We start from the raw sequence: 24637 nt of genomic DNA on the forward strand, positions 1-24637 counted from the left end.
AGAGTGCCGCAGGATGGGAAAGGGACAGGCAAACTCTCAGCAGCCACAAACCCCAGCAGAGGGTGTGCAAATGCCGTCATTTCCATTTTACCAAGACACTGCAGTAATGGCCTCAGATACATTTTGGAGCTAACCTGCAAAGTGGCCATAGACTGGGGTGTATAATCCGGCATCTTCCAACCCAGTATGCTTCCCCATTTACTTGGGCTCTGTGAGTTTCTCCTTTCATTAAGAAGGTGTACGTTTTTAACAGTGAGGGTAATTAATCATTAAACTAATTTATCAAGAGTTGTGGTGGATTCTACATTAATGACAGTTTGAAAATCAAGATTCGATGGGTTCCTTCCCTCTCCCCCTGCCCCCCCCAAAAAAGATGTGCTCTAGTTCAAACAAGAATTATTTTAAAGGCGTTTTATGGCCTGTGTTCTGCCAGAGGAGAAACTAGATGATCACTATGGTCCCGTCTGGCCTGAGAGTCTATGGATCTGAAATGAATGGGAACATATTGAAATCTTTTTCTATATCATGCATGTTGGGAATGTCCACCAGTACAAAACTGGAGAGACTTCTATTGGGAGTATGGCTAAATATCTATTCATGGGTTATTACAAGGATTGGATAAAATATTTGTTTATGTCTCGCCTCCAAACCACGCTGTTATTACATAGTGCAAAACCACTGACTTGCCACCATTGCATGGTAAGGCCATGGAAAAATCTGTGATTGAAGCAAGAAATAAAAATTGGAGCTCACAGCCTGGGGATATGGTTAAGACCTCCCTCTGAGAGCTATTGCTAGGGACAAAATCCAGAGTCTCTATTATGGAGATATCGCCTAACTCCTCTTGCCATGAGGGGAGGAAGAGAGAGGAGAGCTTCCCTCAGAACACTTCTGTGTCAGAGAAGGAGAAATGTCCCCCTAACAAAGCAGTGAGCAGAGAAGGAGGATTCAGTAATTTAGTTACCCATTATAATTTTCAGATGCATATCCACGCCAAAATTCAGTACAAATCAGGTTCTTTTGTCACTACTCAAAACCATATTATTATTCAAATGATATAGTATATGTCTGACTCAAAAACATTTCATAAGGGGAGTGTGTGTAAGACCATACTACGAAAGAAATGTTATATTAATACATGCATGCTGACTAATTGGACCTTTGCTGTGTTATATAGTATTTAACTCAATATTTGTTCAGTTTATTTACACCCTGTTTTCTTGCTTGCTTTAGCTTTTTTTTTCTTTTCCTTTTTCTTTTAAGTCTTTAATAATATAATTTTTAGCTATGAGACTGTATTTTTTCTTTTCTTTTTGGTTAACTTTTCAGTAAAGATTAAAATACTTCAGCAGCCTATAGAGAGATGGGCTTGGGTTTGAAATTTACGTGCAAGTAACACATATTATAATACCTATGAGCCAGATAGGCGGAAAGGAAATTTATTATGGACTGCTCTGGCAATATTCATCTCCCTCAGATAAGCTGTGTGATGAATCATTCCACACTGCCACGTGGGGACCGCTGTTGCTGCAGAGCACTATCAAGAAATGGGGGGGGGGGGGTGAAAGACAGGGAGAATAAAAGGGCAAGTGCAGAAAAACATTTTAAGAAAGGTAGCAGATTAGAATAGCTGTTAAAAACTGACCATTATGAGTCTGGCCTGGAGATTGTGTTATATACTTTTATTATGTTGTTGGGCAGGCTCATTGACATGGGGGAGGTGGGGTGGGGGGACAAAAGGAGGAAACGAACCCAAGGCTTGGCAATTATAAAGGGCCTGGAGCCCTGGGCCTTTAAATTGATGCTGGAGTGCTGCATGGCATGCTCTGGGCCACTCTAAGGGCTGGCAGGAGGTGTGCCATGCTCAGAGGCTATGTCTACACTACATGTTTTATCAGAAGAGGCAATGCAAATGAAGCACTGATTAGCATTTTCTCACACTTCATTTGCATAATCTATTCCAATCCTTTTTTGCGTAAGAGGTTTTGGTGCAAAAACATGCAGTGTAGACGTGGACGTTTTGTGCAAAAATCCATATGTGAGAAAATGCTAATCAGCGCTTCATTTGCATTGCCTCTTCTGACAAAACACGTAATGTAGACATAGCCTGAGTGGCACTGAGGGCTGGGTGCCAAATATTTTAATTGACTTGAAGAGTGAGTAAGTGAAACATCTCACTGAATTGTGAGCAATGAGGAGCTATTTTAGGTGAATTAACTCACTTCAGAACATGGTGCAAGAGGATACTTAATGAAGAGCACAGCTCTAAGGGATTTGCACATCTACTATGAGGTCCTGAGAACTCTCAACTCTCACTAAAAGCAAAAGCAGATGAGCAAAATCTATCTTCATTTAGAGCCCCAGGAAGCACTGGAGAGAAATTACTTAGGGTACGTCTAGACTACAAGCCACTTTCGAAAGAGGCTTTTTCAAAAGATACTTTAGAAAAAGCCTCTTTCAAAAGAGAGGGTCTACACTACAACCAGTACTTTCAAAAAAGCAAGCCGCTTTTTCAAAAGAGAGTACCCAGGCAGTCTGGATGCTCTCTTTTGAACAAGCACAGTTTGCATTACATAGCACCTTTTTTTGAAAGAGCACATTCGAAAAAAGGTGTTATTTCTGGTAAAATGAGGTTTTCCACGTTCTTTCAATTTACTTTAGAAAAAATGTGGCAGCAGTCTAGACTCAGGGGAAGTTTTTTTGAAAAAAGGCCACCTTTTTTGAAAAAACCGTATAGTCTAGACCAGTGTTTCCCAATTGGTGCTCCGGGGAACCCTGGGGTTCCGCGGAGCACAACGAGGGGTTCCGCGAGGAGCCAGTGCTCCCCCGCCCCCTCTGAAAAAGAGAGAGAGAGAGCTGGCTAGCCAGCAGAGGTGTGGGCAGCGAGTTTTGTGGTGCCCAAGCTCCAGCAATATTTGGAGCTGGAGCGGGTCCTGACCCTCCCCCCCCCCCGCGCATCCTCCCACCCTGGCCCCAGAGCGTCTCTCCCCCGTCCCCGTCCCTGCCATGCGCAACCTTCCCTGAGCTCCCCGTCGCTGTCTGCTGCTGCCCTGCGCAGCATACTCAAACCAGCGGGTGGGGAGACGCCCGGACGTGACATAACATCACAGCCCGGGATTTTAAACTTGCTGGGCGCTGTGATGCGCTGCATGGCTGAGTTGCGGGTTCGGAGTCCGGAGACAGAGCACAGACTCCGGCCCCACAAAGTGGAAGGCAGAAGGTATGGGAAAGAAAGAGGGAAAGGGAAGGGGCGGGGCTTGTGCAGAGGGAAAGGGGAAGGGCTGGAGAGAAAGGTGCTTGTGTGGAGGCGGAGAGGAAGGGGGAGGCACCAAAGGGACAGGGGTGGAGGAGAGAAACAGCAGGGGACCAAGTGCAGACAATGAGGAAAAGGGCAGGAGGGGAGGTGTCAGTGGGAGGGGGACAGGGTGATGCTGGGAGGGGAGAGGGTAAGGGCATTGGGGGCTAGAAGGGTGACGGGAGGTGCTAGGAGAAGGCTTGAAAGAAGGGGTGGGCATGAGGAAGGCTGGGATGGAGCAAGTCATGTGAGAGGGCACAGGGGCATGAGGGGAATGGGGGCAGAGAGTGGTGAGGGGTGGGCATCAGGGAAAAATGGAGCAAAGGGGGCAGGGGAAGTGAGGGAAGGGGGAGGCACCAGGAGGGTGCAGGGCTAAGGGAAGGTGCAGGTGCCAGGGGATTCTGGGGGTGAAGCAGAAGGGCAGACACCTGCAGTGGAGGGACCACCATCAGAGGAGAGAGGCAGGGCAGGTTTGTAGAGGGAGGTGTTAGAAGAGGGGATGAGGAGGGGTAGCTCACATGATCAGAGTGGGGCTACTGGAGGAGTGGGCATGGGGAGGAGAGAAGGGCTGGTGGAGGGGGACAGGTTGCAGGAGGGCTGAGGACAGTGAGAAGAGCAGGAGTCAGGACAGCAGAGGAGGGTGAGGAGTGGGGGGGCAGCAGGCACCAGGGGAGCTGACATGGCAGCAGAGGGAAAAGGTAGAGGTTTAAACATATGTATTAATAACTTGGGTGGCGCATCCAAACAAGCCATATGAACTCAATACTGGTGCACAACACAAAATTCATTTTGCTCATGTGAGGAAACTCTTAGGCTATGTCTACACTGCTTGTTTCTTGTGCAAGAACACATCCACTCTTCCATGTACATCTATGGCAGTGTGGACACTCTCTTGCCCAAGAAAGTGCTGATGGCCATTTTAGCGATACGGCTTTCTTGCTCAAGAAATTCATGTTGCCTATCTACACTGGCCTCTTGTGCAAGAATAGTTGCTCAAAAAGACTAATTCCTGAGTGGGAGCATCATAGTTCTTGCGGAAGAAGCCCTGATTTTGTTCATGAGAACGTTAGTGTACTTGCGCAAGAACACACGGCCAGTGTAGACAGGCAGCAAATTTTTGCGCAAGAATGGACGCTTTGGTGCAAGATCATGCCAGTGTAGACACAGCCAAGAGGAGGGAGGAAGGCAGGGGCAGGGAATCAGCACTGGCTCAGCATGTCTACATGGTTTGGGGGAAGGTGCAGGAAACTGAGCTCAGCTGGGTTGCAGAGTGGGGAGGTCTGGGGGGCTGGGGTGGTGTGTGTGTGTGTGTGTGTTTGTATGTGTGTGGAGCTCAGAGCTCAGTTTGACTGCAGGAGGAGGGAGGTGCCGGGAACCGGGGCTAGACTCAAGGGGAGGAAGGGACAGGGAATTGGCTCTTGGCTCAGCAGTTTTGTGGGGCTTGGAGGAGGTGCAGGGAAACGGGGCTCAGCCGTGCTGTGGGGGAGGCATGCAGGGAACCAGTGCAGGGCTCAGCTGGGCTGAGGTGGATGGGGAGGGCATACTGAACAGACAGGCAGCTCAGTTGGATTGTGAGGGGCTGCAGAGAACTGGTGCTGCACTCCCTTGGATTGTGGGGGATGGTTTTGGGGGAAGTGCAGGGAACCAGCAGGGGTGGGCAGCTTAGTTCGGTTGCAGGGGATAGAGGTGCAAAGAAGCCTAGTGGGGAAGGGGGGGGAACCAGGAGCCTTGAAATGACCTCCCCTGGTCCAAAAATTCCTCATCTGGGACCAGTGAGGTCCAGAGGGTGCCAGATCAGGGAGGTCCAACTCCTACCCAAGTCCCCTCCTCGCACCCTCCCTCGTAGCCAGACACCCTACATCCAGCCTGCTTCTGCACCCTACCTACGACCCGGACCTTGTCCCCTTCCACCCCCCAGCTCCCTCCCAGATCCTGCACCCCATCCCTATCCCACTCCTTGGCAGCCCTGCCATCCACCCTAGCACCGCCCTGGCCCCAGCACCTTGTCTCACACCCCAGGACTCAGCACCACCCCGGCCCTGGCCCCGGCCCCAGCACCCTGCCATCCACGCTAGCACCCAGCAGCACCCTGTGTCTTGTCCCAGCACCCTGCCAGTCACCCTAGTGCCCAGCAGGACCATGTCCCTGACCCCAGCACCCTGCCACCTGCCTGTCCCAGCACCTTGCCCCAGCACCCTGCCACCTGAGCCAGCATCCTTCCACCCAGCAGCACCCTCTCCCCAGCCCCAGCACCCACTAGCACTCTGTCCCCTACCCCCACCAGCACATTTGGGACCACATTAGTGAGGCTTGGGGGGTTTTGGAGGAGCTTTTTTTTGTTTTTTGGCATCTCACTTGTGTGGCCCCAACTGACTTTTCTGTGGGTCAGTAACCCCTGACTCAAAACAGGTTCCTCACCCCTCTCATATATAAAGACAATACTAAACCTTTTGAGTTTGACATAATATTTTATTTAAAAATGAAGCCAGGCCAACAAGCCCCCAATTGGGACCAAACCCCCATTTCACTGCAGCATCATAACACTCCTGCACCACATGACCCCAATTCTGAGCCTATCATACACTGAGCCTCTTACATCCCCACACTCCTGCATCCCCACATCCTCAGTCTTCTGCCACAACATTCCTCCACCATCTACACATCACAAATCTGTGTCCTGAGCCCATCATACTCACAGCCTCCTTGCTCTGAGTCCCTCACATGTCCAGCTCAAACTCCTGCACCCTCACATCCACAAGCCCTGGCTTGCTCAGCACCCCAAGCTTCCACTTGAACCCAACGCTCCCCAGCCTAGAGCCCCCTCCCCGAGCCAACAGCCCCTTCTCCTGCATCCAAATTCCCTCCTAGAGCTTGTACTTCTCACCCCTTCCCACACCCAAATCCCTCATTCCCACCACACACCTCACTCTCACTAGGTTGAGACAGGTATAAGGGCTGGGGATAGCAAGTGATGGAGAGGAGGGGAACAGAGCGAATGAGGCCTCACAGAAGGGAGATGGGGGGGTGTTTTGGGGAAGGAATGTGATTTTCATGAATTGGTGGGTCCCTCTCTCCTCCCCAGCCTCCTACCTTTTTTGCTTGATAAGCCTAGGGGTTCCTTGAAATTCTGAAAAGCTGAAAAGGGTTCCTCGGCCAAATAAAATTGGGAAACACTGGTCTAGACACACCCTTAGAATGTCTCTGGTGAGGAGCTATTTTGAAACAGTAGCAGTGGAGCATCCACACTGCAGCTATTTCAAAATAGCTATTTTGGAAGAGGAGTTATTCCTCATGAAATGATGTTTACAGCAGTTGGAATAAGCTGCCCATTATTTCAATATTATTTCAAAATAACAGAATTGCCATGTAGACACTTGCACTGTTCTTTTGGAATAACACTAGTTATTCCGAAATAACAGTGCACTGTAGACACACCCTAAGTTTACTGTAGCTGTGTTCTTGGTTTGTCTCAAGTGGTACAAATTGATTCAAGGGAAACATTGAGAAAAAACCCCAAAGTAATTATTTTCTTTATGATGAACCTACATAGCTTTCAATGGGAGATCGGCAGGTGCATTGAGAGGACATTGCACTCTGTATTATGATCTAAGGCTTTTGCTGCTTCTCTGGAAGATAGAAGAGGCTTCCTTATTAAGGTGTGATTATGTTTTTTTTTAAAGGAGTAATAAGGGTTCAGTGCTTTATTTTATTCAGCACTTGTGGCACAGAGAAAAGTTAAAATGAATCTCTCCGGTGTCAGAGTCTTAAGTGAGGGATGATGCATTAGAGTGCCTGATTTTATTTGATTTGTTTGGAAATTGAAACTGCTGTTCTGCTTCCAGAGCAGAATTACAGACTTTGTTTAAAGATAGATGCAAAGCACACCCATCATCCTCAAAGAGATCAACATAAGCATTTTCTGTATCATGAGTAATGTTTACTGGAAGAAATCAAATTACTGTAACACAGACCATCTGTTTTCTTTGCATGCAATCATGTAAGTGTGTTAGGACAAACCAGCCAAAAAAATCAATAGTACATCTTTTATGGAAAAAGCCAAACTTTGTCAATAAAGTATATTTTGACAATAAATGCAAGGGATCTAAAATATTTACTTTTTCTGCAGAAGGCAGACTATGATATATAAGGTATTAACAAGTATTGCCATTGTCCGAGAGCTTCACTCAGGTGATCTTTGGTTAGTCTCCCTTGGAGATACCTGAGTGTTCAACTGATTAGTATTCAAACTGCTGTGAGAGTGGTAAAATCAGTAATATAGTCCACATAGAGTGTGTGGAATTGCTTCTTCCATTTTATAAATGTGGTGTATTTGGTGTGATCCAATGTCTAAATATTTACGTTTGGGAAAATTTGTAGTGAGAAAGGCATGGCTTGTCAGAACATGACCTTATAAAATCACAGGAAATTAAAAGGACACACTAAAACTAAGAGTAAAATTGGGGTGTGTCACATATTTCACATTTAAGTGGAGAGCATGTGTGGATATTGTAAACACACTGTTGGTTTAAATGAATGTTTAATTGAGGGTGACATCTTATTTTTTATTATTACTCAGCTTCTCAGAGTAATATTTTTGCAGTTAGGTGTACATATGTGGCTTTCCTTGAATTCAGAGGAAGTTGCATTTATGCATCTGAGGCTAGATCCACATGACAGACTATATCAGTATAACTATTTTGCTCAGGGATGTGGATTTTTCCACACCTCTGAGCAACATAGTTATACTGATCTAACCTCCTGTGTAGACAGTGCTGTTGAAGGGAGAGATTTTCCCATTAACAGAGCCTCTTTGGGAGGTGGATTCACTGTGCCCATCAGTGTAGTAACATCTTCACTTAAGTGCTCCTGTGGCCTAGCTGCATCAATGAGCTACACTGCTGTAGCGCTGTGTGTGAAAACAAGCCTTTAGGCCGATACCTCTGATGTCAATGACTGCTGCATGGGCACAGTATCACGCTCTATTTTTGTTGCATTGAATGGCATTTAAAATGAAATAACGGTATGAATAATGAGGCATCCTGTAGCACCTTAAAGTCTAACAGGTTTATGTGGGCATAAGCTTTCATGGGCAAAAACTGACACGAAAGCATATGCCCAAATAAATCTGCTGGTCTTAAAGGGTACCACAGGCTTCCTTGTTGTTTTTGTGGATACAGACTAACATGGCTACCCTCTCTGGGTATGTCTACACTACCCCGCTAGTTCGAACTAGCGGGGTAATGTATGCATACCGCACTTGCTAATGAAGCCCGGGATTTGAATTTCCCGGGCTTCATTAGCATAAGCGGGGAGCCGCCATTTTTAAATCCCCGCTGCTTCGAACCCCGTGTAGCGCGGCTACACGGGGCTCGAACTAGGTAGTTCGGACTAGGGTCCTATTCCGAACTACCGGTACTCCTCGTGAAACGAGGTGTACCGGTAGTTCGGAATAGGCACCCTAGTCCGAACTACCTAGTTCGAGCCCCGTGTAGCCGCGCTACACGGGGTTCGAAGCAGCGGGGATTTAAAAATGGCGGCTCCCCGCTTATGCTAATGAAGCCCGGGAAATTCAAATCCCGGGCTTCATTAGCAAGTGCGGTATGCATACATTACCCTCCTAGTTCGAACTAGGAGGGTAGTGTAGACATACCCCCAGAGAGTTGGTATCAATAATGAGATACAAATGAGCTCAACTAATCCGATTTTCAGCTAATATAGATCCTTTCAGCTAATAAGACCTTATATTTTGCCTAAGAAATTAATCGATCACTCAACCAGATAAAATTATGGGGGTCAAACTCTTAATGCTGCTTATGTATACATGTAAGTAAAGGAAATGAGACAAGGGGCACAGGTTCTGTGTCCTGTTCTTAGCGTCTTGAAAATCTATGGAGCCCCTACTCTGGTTCTAAGAGGTCTTCTATTTAGAAGAATCTCGAGTGCAGTACTAGGCCCATGGTAGCAGTTCCTACGCCAAATATATCCCCCAGTCTCCATTATAAAGGCTTGGAAGAAAGAATCTATATACTGTGATTCCCAGATGCCAGAATAGACCTGATGGGTTGTTGGCATCAGACACAGCTAAAAGCACAATTCAAGCTACTTTAATCTGTCCCAGTGCAGAAGGGGAGCAAATGGGTACTTTAAAAAACTAATCCACACTCATCAAACAGCATTGAACATGATTTTTTTTTTCCACCATATTCTGCAATCCAGCCCTGAAAGATTTTTCATAGGGCAAATCAATTTAATGTCCAGTAATATACTACACTTAACATTATTTCCTCTGAGCTGATGCAACAAATGTGTGTTTTATAGACCTCCATTCAAAGTGTGACATTAGAGTAACAAGCACTGGTCAAGAATTTTCTTTGAGAACAATGAACATTTTGGATGAAAATAATTGTGTTTGTTTTCATCACATTGTTTTTTTAATTTTCTGAGCTTTTCAAATTTTGGCAAACAAATCCAAAATGTTTTCAATTTAAAATACTATTTTAATTGAAAATGGTTACATTTGCCTTCGAATTAACAAGCTGGAATACAGAAATTTTTGAAGGAAAGGTATTTTTTCCCATTTTTGTTTAAAAAAAATTCTGTCAAAAAAATGTAATTGGAAAAATTTAACCAATTCTAAAAATTACAAATCTCCAGACTGCTCCATGGAAATTTTCATATATAAATTATTCAAGCATTGCAGTTTATTTCTATATAACGATATAATTAACTTTGAGACAGAAAGCAGTAGAAATTATATGATTTTCACTACTAGTCACATTTTGCTAAGTAAACCATATTAAATTAATCAGTAGTAAAATATTTTTGTCCTGTGAGCAATTAAAAATGAACATTACATAAAATATAAAATTCCTGGCTATTTTAAAACTGTCCATAAAGCTGTTGTTTGTTTTGATAGAATTTTGTTTGTCTAATGCTGATTAAATTGAAACAGGACTCAATGACAAGATGCCATCAAAAAGGCATTTATTTATAGTCACTGTATAAGTATTCTAAAAGGAGAGGTCAAATTTTGATAGCATTGTCCTTTAATAGAAAAACTTGAGAAGGGAAGGTTGCAAATTCACCTCAGTGTCACTCCATTGATTTTATTGGTGATTTCTGCCCTTTGATATGCAATTAAAACAAATATAATTAGCGTACATGTGGTAATTAATGCCACTTTATTTTACCCTGTTTGCTGTTCAGCTGTCCATTTGGATAATGATATTAGGTGGAAGCTCCAAAACCCTCAAGGCTACATGTTTCCTGTCTGCTTCTCCTACTAATAGTGCATTTCACTGCTTTGTTAATGTTCCCTTCCCACTCCTCTGACACCTAATAATGTCATTCTCATGGAGGATGCCATTTGTATGTCTTTTTCAATGCCTCTTTTTCCACCATCTGCACCTGATGCACATACTTCCTAAAGGAAATGGAAAAGAAAACTGTCAGCCCTGTGCTGACCTCTCATCTATCAGAAAACAGGAGGAACTGCTTGAAGTGGAGACTGCTCCCTGAAATGTGCTGAATTCTGACCAGTCCATTTCAAAGAAAGATGTCTGGTACAGGCCAACAACATTTTGTAGTGCCGAGAAAGGATTTCTGTATGAAGAAAGAATGAAAAGTTTAGGACTATGAAGTGTAGAGGGGATGTGAGTAAGAGGGGATATACCAGAAAGAAATAAGGAATACTACAGAGATAGGCACCCTACTTCCCCTGGTTTTTTTATTAAATGTGGAAGTGTTTACTGAAAACAAAGAGAAGTTAGCCATCTGGGAAGCAAACTTCTGATTTAATCCACTTGCTAAATGAACAGTACGGCTTCCTGGATTTTCCTGGTCCAAACATTTTAGAGGCAGAGACTTCAAAACCTGCTGCAGTGCTGCTTCTCATTCCTAAGTGAGTGGCTTATGGGACCTGTCCAAAGTTTATCAACCTCGAGCAAGTTGGTGTCCCCTAGATCCATATGTGAAAAGGACACTTCAGGCATGGATTTCCTTCAGACTCTGTTGAACATTATATGTGTCTGGGATCTGCAGAGGGGGAGTGTGGACAGGATGAGTTGGAGTAAGAAGCAGGATGCAGTTTTGCCTTTTTTTCACCCTCCCTCCCCCAGCGCTGTGAACATTCCTCAGGAAAAAGATACTGGTTGGACCTCCCTTGTCTGGCACTTTCGGGACTTGATCCATCCCGAATGAGGGAATTTGGAAGATATGAGGAGGTCCCTTGCCATTGGTCTCCCAGGACGCTCCTCCTCCCTGCGGTTGGCACTGCTCTGGCCCCACTGCCACTGGGCTCCAGCCTGCATGGCTTGGACTTGGGCTCTGGCCCACTGAGGCGCCCTGGGGATGGAGTTCCCCTGCCACCACCACCTCACATTTTCCATGCCTACCCTGGAATCCCTGGGGACAGGGCTTGCTGGCTGCCCTGCTTCTGCACGGTCACCTGGAGATCCCTGGGATACGGGGCTTGCCGGCTCTCTTGCTTTTGCTGTTAGCTGCCCTGCTTCTGCCCCACCCAGCCAGCACTCCCTGGGGACAGGGCTCGCTGGTCCCGATGCTGCCCTGCCTAACCAGGGCTCTGTGAAGGTGGGGTTTGCACTCCTAGGCACTGGGATACTCTGGTTTGGCAACATCTATGGTCCATCAGGATCACGGATGTTGCCAGACCAGAGTGTCCTGGATTTTGGAGGTTCAACCTGTAGTACTGCTCTGTTATTCTTTCAGCAGAGACAGGTCCACCTGGGAATTTTAGGGGAAATGCCTATCCACACCCCATGATAGAACAAAAGGGTGGTAAATATTCCTAGGTATTTTCTCCTTCCCATGGGAAGGAAAAATCCATCGTATAAATATTGTTATGATAGATCACCATCTAGTCCTGGTACACACATTCTTTGCATACAAGCAAGATTTTAGTCTCTGATGAAAAGCTGCATTGTTAGTCTTGTTGTTGCTGGTTCTCTGAGGGGAGCTGTGCAAACAGCAGGGGTGTTTGCTCTGTGCTTTCATATCTTTGACGAGAGCCAGTTTTTTCCCGTGAGTGGTCCTGGGGACCCAAGCATTTGTGCTTGACTTACAATTCTGAAAGAAGGGACCACTTTGTTCTAGGACAGGAGTAAACAGTATTGATAAAATAAGTTGTGCCAAGAATATATCCAGACTCTACATCACTGATTTCTCCTCTGTTGAGAAGCTAGCTTGGAAGGCTATGAACATCTGTTGCCACTCAGGCTTCATCTACAGTTATATCAGTATATAGAGTTAAGGCACTAGAATATAGTTGCACACCTCAGTGAAAAGCTTCAGGAATTTACTGCTGCCTCCCTGCTGCCAGGTGCTTTCACTGAGGTGAAGAAAAAAACCAGCAGTAGCAAGGAGGCAGGATGATACAATGCTAAAAATAATGGTGTGGGAGACACTGTTTGGGTGTGCAGTGACCCCATGATGGGTATACACCATTGGTTTCAAGCATGTAGCGCAACCTACTTGCCTAAGACATGCCTCGTGTACATACTGCTGTTTACACCAATGCCACCTAGGTGTGTAGTGCTGGGATTCTACACACGAGCATGTGTGTAAATGGACCTTCAGTGAAAGGGTAACAGTACTGTAGCATGCTCTTTTATTGACTCTACTATATTGTACTACATAAGATGATACTAGAGATTGTAATAAGTGAGGTACTACATTTTTAATCTGATGGAATATCCAAACACTGTATATTCCACAAAATAGTAAATTATTTCCTGAGGTGTCATGTATTTCCTCATTTAAATGTTTTTCATTAAAACAATTATTTTATGGTTTCTATGTAATAGAAATTTGCTGTTTGATATGACACACGTTTATTCAACAAGGGTCAGAACTTATGATTGAATGCAAAAGAAGTGCTAGTCTGTAAAAGTGTAAATAAAGATTAAATTTTAAGAATCCAAGGTATCCTTAACAGCATCTATAATTATATTACTTCTGCTATCTGCATATAAAACAAAAGTATTCCCCAGATCTCACTGACGCTTCTTGAACATTACTGCGGAGGGGGTGGGGAGGACTGAAAAAATGATTAAATGCATAATTAAAGGTTTCACATTTAATCCTGACACATCAGTGATTTATGGTTTCCATTATTTTGTCTAAGTGATATGCATTTTTTTTAGTGTTTGTTCTTTCATTACTGTTAATGTCTGTAATCTTACAGTAAGGAAATGTATCACAAGGAGAGTTTTTCTATCCCCAACTGCTGCTTAGAGGCAGAATTAAATCAAAATACTGTATGCTGCCCATTGAAGTCAATGGGAGATATGTGTGCTGAGTGCTTGCAGTACTGGACCGCAAGTATTTCATTTAGAATAAATATGCAGAAGAGATAATTTCTCATCTTCTTTGCAGTGATGTACTCCAGGGCCCAAGTGTGCTCCTCTTGGAGTTGATCACAAAGTTCTTGTTGACATGAATGGTACAAGACTGCCCTTAATTAGGAAACAAGATGGTTTTCTTTATAGAGTCATTTAACACAGGGAATTCTCATACCAGATCAAACTAGTTAGCGCTCTGTTTCTTATTGTAGTCAGTTCCTCATGTGTCTCAGAAAAAACAGCTGGAAACTGTGCAGCGAACTTTCATGGCATAATCTGCTTAATGGGAAAGCTTCTTTGTAACCTCCAATAAATACTGGTTGGAATCTATCCTGAAGCAGGATGTAATTATGACTACATATGAATGTCTCGTCTTATTTCTGAACCCCAGAGAACTCCTGGCTTCAGTGACATCCTGTGACAATAGGTTCCATGGGTTAAACCATGCATTGTTAAAAATGTTATTGTGCCTGATTTAGCGTCTCAAATATTGTGTATATTTTTCATCTAATTTTTAAACAAAACAGTCCCAATATTTGTAATTGATCTTAGTATGTTTCATTGCCTCTAATATATTTTTAATCTTTCAATCTGTGTCAGGATGGCTGGCCCTTTAGTGACACACAAAACATGTCTCCTCAGCTGGGTAATGGATGGGAGATAATGAAGAGGCCTGAGTGGTAAGATATGGGATGGAAGGGTAGATTTCAGCAGAGGCTTTGAGAAGGACGATGAGAGCAGAATCCTCTTACTGGAGGCCCTGAGACACCAGGTGATAGAAGATTCCAGAGAAGTTGAACTGGAAGTGACCTGCCAATGCACTCTACACAGAAGGGCCTGGAAAGGGCTTAATGGAGAGTTCAGAAGGATAAATATGTGAACTTGGTTTAGAATGGTCTGTGGTGTAGCAGAGGTATGAAGCTGGAAGAGCCCTAAGGAGAGGAAACGGAGGGTGGGATGCCTGTAGGACCGCCCATTACAGAAATCTTTTATTTTAGATTGCCTTGAGCTAGGGTGACGAGAGAACACACTATTCCAGGTTGGTGGAGACCATTACTTATACAATAGCATCATAATATTTTCAGTGGCTTCAATTTATTTGTTTTGTATCTTTACATATTGTTTGAGGCACTGCTGACACTGAGCAGTCATTGCCATTGAATTGTCCACAATGAAGCTCCCTTTTTTTAGCTGCATACTTGCATTTAATTTACAACCCAGTGATGTCCATGGGCACTTCCATTTATTCCTTCTACTGTGCAATACTTTGCATGTGCCAATGGTGAATGTTATCTACTACTGTAATGCCCATTCACCTTCATTAGTTGGGGAGTCTGTCCCTCTGGAGTTCCTGATAACCTTGACTAATTGTGTCATTTGCCTGCTACTGTTCACTCTCTTCCGCAGATTACTAAGAAACACAGGGAACAACAGCAGTACTCATACAGAAACTTGTTGCATCCTCCTTGTAACCTTTTGCTATATGGAAAACAACCACTTATTCCCATTTTTCAGGGGAAATATTAGGGAAAGAACACTATTTCTGAGTATTTTACTCTTATTCCCACTGAGTTACCCTGGCTTCAGGAGGATTTACTGTAGGAGAAAATGTTACTCAGCACCACTAAGGTTTTCAGAACTAGGCCCAGACCTTCAAAAGACTGGGTCAAATTGTGATGCTATCATCCTTTCATTCTGTCCAACCCCCACTAGCGACAGTGGACAGGCATGTTATACTACATCCTTTTTCCTTTTTTTAAAGGTTTTCTAAAACATCAAGAAAAATAAAGAATTAAAAAATATGTTGTTAAGTTATAAAGTACAGAATTGTTCTGATTCAAGAGATAAACTTTGAAAGGAACTGTGTCGTGGTCTGGTAACCATAATATTTAGAATTGCCTAAATACGTACTTAGGAGTGACTAAATTTCATTCAGGAATTGTCATACTTATAAGCAAGGCACATTTTGATACATGCATTATTTTCTTTTGACACCATTTCCATTTATCAGGCAAATCTCTTGTTTTCACAGTAGCCTTGAACAACTTATTCCACAGAAGCCTATAACTGTTAATTCATTTTAATTTCAGGGATTACTGCTCTTCTGATCTTTAGGATCTAACAGGTGTTAGCAAATCTTAGGCCAAACTCTACTTCTGTGGAACTGCACCAGTTCCTAAAAGTCAACACCAGCATGCCAGTTTACATTGGGAGAAAATTTGGCCCACAATGAAGCAACAAGTGTAGTCTATGTAAGTCTAAAGCCATGTCTACACTGGAGACCTTAAAGCAGTATATCTGTATTGATGCTACTATAAGATCCCCTGGAACTGCTCTTTTGCTGTCAATGTAATTAACCCCTCTCCAACGAGCAGCAGAAGAGTGTCTCCCACTAACATAGCACTGTCCACATTGGTGCTTCTGTTGGTCTAACTTATGTCACTGGGGGGAGGGGGGGGAGGTTTATACACTTGAGCAACATGAGTGATACTGACAAAAGTGCTAGTGCAGACAGTCTTAGCCAACTGCGCACTCATAAAAGCCTGTAAATCCTTTGGGGGTAGGTACTTTCTTTTACTATTTGTCTGTACAGCATGAAATATAATGGGGATCCGAACTGGGAGGGACACTTAGGTACAGTACTGCAACACAAATAAGATTTTAAATTTGGATTTTTTTTAAAAAAATCTGTTCCTGAATTAGGAAACCATTTGCCAAGTTTCTACCTAGTGCAAACATTCACAGCAGCGCTATACTATGAATCCCTGAGAACAGAAGTTCACAATGGTATTGTAGCAGCATAAATAGTAGCCCTATTGAGACATGAGGAAGGTCTTTTGTTACTTTTCTCATAGTACCTCTCCTTGCCTTTTTGCTTTGTATACTTCTGTGACATTAAAGCCATTTACTCAGGAAAACGTGGGTAATAACCTCTTGTTATAAATTACCAGGAAATGGCTATGAGGGAATTTGTTCTTGTTTTTTAAAATCTTTATGTTCGGTAATGAATTGTTCGGGGGGAACAAACACAGCCATAAAAAGGGCAAATGGCTTTAAATGAAGCATTTCTTCTGAGACATTTTTTGAAACATTTTATAACTCTTATTTGCTACAACCAATAACATTTTTACCATAGTAACATCCATCCATGCAGGACGGGTGGAACCACATGAGGGCAATTTGTTGGCTGTGAACATGAAAGTGGCTGTCACACCTTTCCCATCACTGTGCACTTTGGATATACTATTTATTTTAAATATGGCACTCACTATCTGAAATAGGAAATACTGTATCCATTTCACAGATAGGTAAACAGTCACAGAGAGAATAAGTAACGTATATGTCGATCCACTGAATTTAAGGGTGCTCTGTGCAGGTACAAAGGTTGTGGTACAATTCTTGCTAGCATCTGCTTCTATTTCAAGCACATGCATTGTTCCATAAGGAGCACCAAAGGTGCAGAAGTGGGGCTATCATTGATCCGTTTCAGTCCCTTTTGTTTTGCTATCATTTCCTAGCCTCACTGCTAGCCACAGTCTTTCTCCCCATTCTTGTGAGCCTCTTGAAGGACACAGGGAGAAAGTATTTTTCCCAAGAGTCTTAGGAGCAAAGTGGTGTGTATTCTGCTATAGCATGTCCTAGAATCTGTTTCCCATCTAGCCCACCAGAATTGTCTCTATTCCTCCTCTTATCAAGTGCCACCAGTCTCTTCAACCACTCTTCCCTCCATACTACCCAAAGCTGTTGTCAATAGGAGAGAGTGATCCCTACTACAATGGCTGCTAACCATTTCAGTTCTATGATCCCATTCATCTTTGTCATTCTAGCATTTCCTCCACAAGAAGTACCTTAAAACAGAGGTGCTTATTGAAAGAAATATGGGCATAAATAGTACAATCAGTATAGCAGCCCTTGCTCATTAGCTTGATGTTAATATTGATTTAACGTGTTCTGCACCCAGATTTTCTTTGTGCTGCAGATTTTTGTGTGAAAACATACAATTGTAGAAATTGGGGAGGTTTTTTTTAAAGATAAGGGCTACAAGGGCTTTTCTTATCTAGGAACTCACTGGAGATTATTTAGGGGGGTTGCATTCAAGCAATTTTGTGCTGCAGAAGGGATGCATTTTCTTCCCATTTTTTTGTTTGTTGGCATAGGCGCTGAGGGTACTAAGAGTAGGGAGAAAGCTTGAAATTTTCTTTCCCCAGAAACCAGTGACAAATAGCTGCCCTCCTCTTATTATTTGGCACTGTATCCAGCATGATGGATGAGCACACTGGTTTGATATTTCTGCTAAATTGATCACCAGTGAAATAATTAACTATGTATGTTAATTCTGAAACATAATGGCAGCAATTTACATTTCACTGAGATGAATGAAAGACATGTCAGATATCTTTCCAGGGTCAACCACAGAGCACTGTACATACAGCTCCTTTCTTAAAAGGCATCCTTGTAATTATAAGTGATAAAGATTTATTTGTTAAGAATGAAAGCATAAATTATAGGGCACATTTATGCTGCACATTTTAAAAATCAAATAAGCAGCCATTTGCACAGCAGCACAATTGATTTATACTGCATAATGTATTTGCGATCAGTGGGTCACAGAACTGAAATGGTTGGCAGCCATTGAAGTAGGGATCACTCCCTCCTATGGAACAACACCTCTGGGCAGTATGGAGGGAAGAGTGGTTGAAGAGATTGGTGGCACTTGATAAGGGCGGAAGAACAGAGACAATTCTGGTGAGTTAGATGGGAAATAGGTGAATGGAGGAAGAGAAGAAACTGATCACTAAAGCCATGTAAATAGCTCTTTAGCTTTTTGCCTTTCCTTTTCTCCAGCGTCCTTCCGGCCATCCTTCATTCACCCAACTCACTTATATATGCATCAAATGTATTGATTTGCAGAGGAGATCTGGCGTCTGGATGTCTGAGGCCTGTATTTAGCTGTTGGAGAGGAAAAGCTTTTACTTCTCCCAAGGAACAAAATGAAGAAACATTAGCTAGGTTTCAAATCATCGTGGAAGGTAGAGTGCAGGAGAGTCTAATAATAACTCACTTCCACTTGTAATGTGGCAAATTTTTGTTAGAAACTGTAGTAATTCTACTTCTTTTTAGCATGTAAGCAAACAGAAAGTTAGGAATGATTTAAAGAGGGATAAAGAATAAGACTAAAAATATCTTATTGCCTCTAGATAAATCCATGGTACACCCACATCTTGAATACTCTGTGCAGATGTGGTTACTTCATTTCAAAAAAAGATATATTGGCATTGGAAAAAGGTCAGAAAAAGGCAACAAAAATTATTAGGGGTTTGGAATGGCTGTCATATGAGGAGAGATTAATAAGACTGGAACTTTCCATCTTAGAAAAGAGGAGACTAAAGGGGGTTTTAATAGATATCTATAAAATCATGACTGGTGTTGAGAAAGTAAATAAAGAAAAGTTATTCTTTTGTTCCCATAGCAAAAGAACTAGGAGTCACCAAATGAAATTTATAGGTAGCAGGTTTAAAAAAAAACCTAAAAGGAAGTATTTCTTCACACAGCATACAACCTGTGGAACTCCTTGCCAGAGGATGTTGTTAAGACCAGAACTTTAGCAGGGTTCAAAAAAAGAGCTAAATAAACTCATGGAGGATGGGTTCATAAATGGTTATTAGTCAGGATGTGTAGGAATGGTGCCTGTAACCAGTTTGTTAGAAGCTGGGAAAGGGCAACAGAGGATGGATCACTTGATGACTACCTGTTCTGTTCACTTCCTCTGCAGCATGTGGCATTGGCTACTGCTGTAAGAAAGGATACTGGGCTGGATGGACCCATTATGGCAGGGCTACTCAACTTTGGAAACCCTGCAGGCCACAATGATACTCACAGCACATGCTGAGGGCCCCGACTTAAGTGTGGTTGCATATAAATGCAAATATATATGCAAATAGCTTCTTTTACACTGATGAGCATCGATACAAAGCACTTCCTACAATGCCCTGGTGCTCCCGGCACCTCCTCTCTGGGAGCTAGAAACACTGACATCCTGTACCTGTCTGTTCCAGCCAGCCTGTCTGCTTGCATTTTTCAGTGCTTACCCCGCCTGGGAGATGCCTGGCTGCTGTGGCGTGTGTTCCTAGTGGAGGCCATGTTCAAAGGATTCTACCCACAGACCGCATGTTGAGTCCCATGTAAACCCAAACCACACCATGGGCCGCAAACAAATGGGCCGTGGACCGCATGCCTCCCACAGGCCGTGTATTGAGTAGCCCTGCAGTATGGCCATTCTTATGTTTTGTGCGGGGTTTTAATCTAAAAGCTCTTCATTCACCTTATTATCCAGAGCCACAAAATAAAACGTTTAACATATTGTTAGTGGTGCATTATTCATTCTGTACCTTGAATAGCCTATCCTGTCTCACAATGTAATTCTTTTGATATCACTACAGTAATTATTTGCAGGTTCTGGACTAGTATATAGCCTTGATGGATTCCATAAAATCCCTTAAATTTCCCCTTTTTTATTTTTCCATAACCCATATGGGTTCATTTGTGAGCTCATTAGTCTTGTGGTACAGAACCGAAGACAAAAACTGATTTCCCAAAGTTCTGTCATTAGAGCCTTTGGATTTTGAGCTCCAATTTGCCAGGGCAAGCAGAACACTCCGCCATTATCACATACACTCACCTCCCACCACCACCAGTTCCCCTTCCATGATGTAGGCAATGGAGGACTGGACATGTCACCAGGTTTCTTCTGATCTCATAAAAAGCTGAGGATTCTTCCCAAGGAGAAGGACCTTTGGGGTGTTTCTAGACTACATGGCTCTGTTGACGGAGCCATATAGATGAGTTTACTTGACATAGCTAAACGAGGCTTACAAGATCTGACAACAGAAGGATCTGGGGTCGGTTGATCCCCATCTAGACTACCATGCTGTACTGATAAACAGCTGATTGGCACAGCGCGGTGGCCATTTTGATGTAAATGAAGCGGCGATTATTTAAATCGCTGCTTCATTTTGCTATGTCTAGTAAACTCATCTACATGGCTTCGTCGACAGAGCCATGTAGTCTAGACACACCCTTGGGCTGTGTCTAGACTGGACAGTTTTTCCGGAAAATCAGCCGCTTTTCCGGAAAAACTTGCCAGCTGTCTACAGTGACCGCTTGAATTTCCACAAAAGCACTGACTTCCTACTGTAAGAAATCAGTGCTTTTTGCGGAAATACTATGCTGCTCCCATTCGGGCAAAAGTCCCTTTTGCGCAAAAGGGCCAGTGTAGACAGTGTAGACAGCTGAGATTTGTTTTGCACAAAAAAGCCCCGATCGCGAAAATGGCGATTGGGGCTTTTTTTGCGCAAAAGCACATCTAGATTGGCCACGGACGCTTTTCCACAAAAAGTGCTTTTGAGGAAAAGTGTCTGTGCCAATCTAGACGCTCTTTTCCGAAAATGCTTTTAATGGAAAACTTTTCCGTTAAAAACATTTCTGGAAAATCATGGCAGTCTAGACATAGCCTTGGTGTTTGGGAAGTGTAAAGCCTCTTTGCGCACACAGCCAGAGTGACTAAATCCCCTTTTGTAAATTTCAGACTGTGTGATACAACAAGGCAGGCCTTGCTGTTGATACATGAAATCCAGGAATCCTTTATACTGCTGGCAAGGAGCATGGAGAAACCTCAGACTAAAAGGAAGTCCCTATAGAAAGAGAGGAGAGACCCTTATTGAAGCAGAGGAAGTACTTGATTCTGCCTTCCTCTCTGAGTTCTTTCCTTTCAATCCCAGGTCAGAAAGAGGAAGCCGATAAGTGATGTCAGTAACATCACTTGGGTGACTTCGTTGTGGCTCCTACCCAGGCAAAAATGATTGTGTTTTCTCTTTGGATTTCCGCTGTGTGGCTATTTGGTGGGTTTGCCAAACCCACGTGTTCAAAAATCATTATTCAGCTCCTGCCCCCAAATCAGTCTATTCTTAAAAATAATAAATGCATTACTGAATTGTATTTTTCTTTGTCTTCTGAGGTTTTGAGCCCTTAAAGTTCATACTTTTCAGCCCCCAGAAATGGTGGACATAATTTAATTAAAAAGCTGAGATTTTCTTGTAATCAGACAAATTCCTCCTCCTACCAAAAACCAAAAAAACTACTACGAAAACATTGTGATAATCACAATGAAACTACAAGAGGTGGCCACACTGAACCAATATTCTACATTATCACTGGAGTACCTCACCTGCAGTAACAGGCTTCACTATCTAGCTGGTAGTCAATATTTGTGAACTTGAGAATGCGCCAGCCCTTCCCACTGAATACTCATCTTTTTCTTTGCTGAGCTCATTTGTGTTAGATGTTAGCCCTGATGTTAGGTTAATCTGTTCAAGAGAGGGTATGGGTCTGGCTTCTTATAGTCTCAATGTAATTTCCCTGTGCTTATTTATCTAACCTTTTTCTTCATATTTCTATTTTCAGTACATCAGTTCCCTTGTTAGTTTACACAAAGACCCTCTGCCCTCAGGGAGGGCTTAATTCACACTTTGTGTTCATTCTCTATTCAGGTGTGATTCACTGGTTCCTGGGATGATGAACACTGAGCTTTCATCAATCTAAGTAGATAGCCTGGATTTTCTTGTGAAGTTTCAGTAGGGATCCTGTACTCATGGCAACACAGGTGGCAGGACTTTGCAGTCTAAGCTTTGGCACTTGATTGCCCTCCTGGAAAGTCCTTTGTAGACTCACTTTCCTTCCTGAAGGTTGAGGATTGCTGCCCAGAAAATGGTGTCTTTACCTAAAATGTGGTGAGTGGTATCCTTCTGAGGGAGAGAATCTTGCCCTTGCTGTGGAAGTGTGGCAAAGACTGGAAGAGCTTACTCAGCTAGTAAAATAAACCTCTCCTTGTAAATGTCATTAGGGTATAATTTCTAGCTAGTGCATTCTGATTAGCCATGAGAATTTGGAAAACTGTCATGGTTTTCCAGAATGAAGCATTTTACCACTGTGACTTATGGCTTTAAAACAATATGCTATAGCATAGCTCATAAATGCAGGTGTTGCTGGCACGCATGTAACCTTTATTTTGAGCTGTATAACTAAGGTCTTAGAACCAGATCCTGCTCTCCTTGTGGCCATGTACTGAGGGAATCTGTAGCTTTTCCCCACTGCATTGCAATGGGGCAACTGCAATTGAGTGCTAGGGTAGCAGCTACCACAAGAATCTAAGGAGATTCAGGAAAGTGCAAGGGGATTTTGAGGTGCATCTGGTGGATGTTATGCAGAGAAAGGAGAGAGAAGCCATGGGAAATCCAGAGGGATAGACTGAGGGACTTGTGAGAAAGAGGAAGGGGGATTAGGAACATGGGCATCCCCTCAATAATGCAGATATTAACCTTGATAGTTCTTGTGGAGGAAGGTCCCATCTATGGCTATTAAACCATGCTCTGAAGTGTCCATAATCTCTGTGTGTCAGAAACTGGGCATGGGTGACAAGGGGTGGATTGCTTGATGACTACCTGCCCTGTTCATTCCCTCTGGGACACCTGGCATAGGGCACTGTCAGAAGACAGGATATTAGGTTAGATAGATCTTTGGTCTGATCCAGTATGGCTGTTCCTATGTACTACTGTGGTCTGTTACTTAGCAGAAACTGCTAGGTAACGTTTATCCAAGAAGATAGAGATCAAAGACATTATGTCCATTGGTGTACAACTTGCATTCCAAAGGCTTCCCCTGTTTTTAGTTTATTTCTAGAGGACTAGCATTTTGATGAGATGAAACTTCCTGGGTGTATTGGGTAGAGCAAATCCAGGGTTTTCAGCAGAGCCAGCAGCAAGTGAAAGCAGCTTTTGGCAGGCTCATTCTTCACCTAACTCTGCAAAGCTCATTTAAGGATTTAGCTTTCTGTAAGATGCAGCTGCAGAATTCTGTTCCTTGCAAGTTTGAAAGGTGGTGATTGGCTGTCAGACAAGATACTCTTTTCAGTTGCTTATATCTATTAAACATGAGAGAGGACTGTGGGGTTTTATTTGCTGCTGCCAAGGAGTTCTTCACATACAGTTGAAAACTTTTTCATGACTAGTTTCTGTGGGATTACAGCCTTCAGTTTCTGACCTGCCAATAAATGTTGAAAGAATATCAGTGTGAACGTTGATTGGAACAAGAATTTTCAAGATTTATTTGCTCAAAGTGCTGAGACATTTCAAGGTCCACCCCTTTAGGAGCCAAGTAAACATCCAGCCCTGTTGTGGAGAGGAGTTTGGCAGGCAGGTGCTAGGAATCTTCTGATCAGGCGGCTGGATGACAAGGTCTGATGATTCCCACCTAGGGGTTGTGAGGACCCCAGTGCCATTAGGAAGTCTCAGAGTAGGACATGGCTGATAAAACACTGCTGTTGAGGACTGCAAGGGAGTACGAGGCCCCAGGGGCAACCTTTAGCCTTTCCCCGACCATTAAGCTGCTGGAAGCTATGCTGGAAACTGAGAAAGGGGTGCACAGACGGACACCCAGAGGACCAGGGAGGAAGCCTGGAGGGGAGGGGGGCCCTGTTTAGCAATTAAAATTTTGGCTAGGTCACCTCCCAAGTGCTACCATGAGTCACCTATGCTGGGAACATGAATGATACTTAATGTTGTCACTCTCTTTTCTTTTTTTCTTCTTTTGCATTGGATAATAAACAGATCCCTGTGACGAGAGCTATGAACTTATGTAGGTGTAGATGTTCATTTTCCTCAGGCTGCTGACCGAGTCTATAAGCCTACAGGAGCAAAAATGTTCAAATTATTCACAGGCCAATGTTTCAGCCTCAAAGTGAAGCCAAAGATAAGTTAATTAATTTATTATGCGCTGATACAATTCTCTCTTCTTGTGAAGCAAGCATACTGAATTTTGATAAATGCTTGCTGAGTGAGAGAGCTCCAGCTGGATGCTGTTTGTATTACGCTCTTTGGAAGTGCTTTATGTTTGTGGATGCCTGTCACTTATGAATTTAAATATGGGAGAA

At 43.3% G+C, this 24637-nt stretch overlaps 1 protein-coding gene across 3 annotated transcripts in view; it reads left to right on the forward strand.

The window, feature by feature from the left end:
- Positions 1–24637, forward strand: part of LOC102455363 (poly(rC)-binding protein 3-like) — a 685006-nt gene that overhangs the window by 122334 nt on the left and 538035 nt on the right. The window contains exon 1 of one of the 3 annotated variants that reach the window (XM_075921614.1): positions 22421–22439. The exons of the other annotated variants lie outside the window; for them this stretch is intronic. The gene's annotated coding sequence lies outside the window, so the exon portion shown is untranslated. Of the gene's footprint in view, positions 1–22420; positions 22440–24637 lie in introns of those variants that run through there. 3 annotated transcript variants of the gene reach the window in all.

The sequence above is a fragment of the Pelodiscus sinensis genome, chromosome 2 (assembly GCF_049634645.1).
Source record: "Pelodiscus sinensis isolate JC-2024 chromosome 2, ASM4963464v1, whole genome shotgun sequence".
NCBI classification, from domain to species: Eukaryota; Metazoa; Chordata; order Testudines; family Trionychidae; genus Pelodiscus; species Pelodiscus sinensis.